Source organism: Salvelinus sp. IW2-2015, unplaced genomic scaffold (genome assembly GCF_002910315.2).
Source record: "Salvelinus sp. IW2-2015 unplaced genomic scaffold, ASM291031v2 Un_scaffold5103, whole genome shotgun sequence".
NCBI classification, from domain to species: domain Eukaryota; kingdom Metazoa; phylum Chordata; class Actinopteri; order Salmoniformes; family Salmonidae; genus Salvelinus; species Salvelinus sp. IW2-2015.
In genome coordinates, this window is record NW_019946369.1 from 1,699 (window position 1) to 3,429 (window position 1,731).

Below are 1,731 nucleotides of genomic sequence, written 5' to 3' on the forward strand. Positions count from 1 at the left end.
TAGGACAGTGGTAGTAGAATATACTTACAGTGGATGTCTATAATGTAGGACAGTGGTAGTAGAATATACTTACAGTGGATGTTTATAGTGTAGGACAGTGGTAGTAGAATATACTTACAGTGTTTTGTAATGAGGACCTATTGATGTTTATGTAAGACGGTTATGTAGGCTAAGCTATATGTAAAATCATTTTGAATGAAATGCAATTTATTCGAGCAATGGTCTGCAATCATCACTCTTTGATGGAGACTATGCACATCTTGCAATGTAGCCAAAACCTTTTCACAAAAATAAACAACTAGGCTTATATTGGTCAGTAATAATGGAACAAAACATTTGCATCTTTAAATTTAATAGACCACTAACCTTTGATGAATGGAAGCTGAAATAGCCGAGACGTTTGTTTGTTGCCGTTTGTGCTACTGTTGTAAAACACTCATTCAATATAGGACTCAGCTTTTTGGGGCTTCTTTGCTGCCTCAGGGCCTGGCCAACTTGAGTCAACCATGAATTCTATATTGTACCAGATAATTCTTGAGGAGAATGTGACGCCATCTGTCAAAAAGCTGAAGCTGAACCGAACATGGATCTTGCAACATGACAATGATCCAAAACAYAAAAGCAAAGCTACAACAGAATGGCTGAAGAAGAAATGGAGGGTTATGGAATGACCAAGTGAAAGCCCAGAAATCTCAATCCTATCGAAATGGTATGGGGGGACTTAAAGAATGCCGTGCATGCAAGAAAGCCCTCGAACATGACACATTTGAAGCAGTACTGTAAAGAAGAGTGGGCAAACATTTCCCCCCAGTCTTTCCCCCCAGTCTATGTAAGAGACTGATAGACAGTTACAAGAAACGTCTACATGAAGTTATTTCAGCCAAAGAGGGCAACACAAGCTATTGAAGCTAGGGGTGTACATATATTTTCCACGCTATGGAATTGCATTTCTGTTGATTTTTGATGAATAAATGATTGTAAAGTATAATCTTTCAGTGTCATTTGTTCAATTAGGTTACCTTTATCTGTCAATAGTGTTGAAGTGAAGATTACATATCCATCTGTCCAAATATGTAAAACAAATTACAACTTTCTAGGGGGTGTACTTACTTTTTCACATGACTGTACCTCATGAATAGACAATAGCTCAAATAAWATATATGTTTTATAATATACACTACTGTTCAAAAGTTTGGGGTCACTTAGAAATGTCCTTGTCTTTGAAAGAAAAGCAATTTTTTGTCCATTAAAATAACCTCAAATTGATCAGAAATACAGTGTAGATAGACATTGTTAATGTTGTAAATTACTATTGTAGCTGGAAACAGCTAGGCTACCTGCCACCCTGATCTGATTAGAAAAGTTCTAATCTGATTAGAAAAGTTTTGAAAAACTTGGTCCCGTTGATTACTACCATTCATGCCTGTGTCTCACAACCCTCTCACTCTAGATAACTGATGTCTGAAACCAGACATACGCTGAGAAGGTTGACAGCTAAATGTTTGTGTTAGTTTATTCCCTTGCCTGCTGAAAAGCAAAAAAACTAAAGAGGAAGTTTTGTATATTCTGCGTGCAAACCACCTTCATTCATTGTATATTGGTTTAATACACCAACATTTTGAGTTTGAGTGCTGCTTTTTTGGCTGGTGTAGCATCATTGGTTTGAAAGTAAGTAAAGAATATTTGTGTTAATCTGCATCTATCGCTTACAGCACTTTATTGGGGTATTCC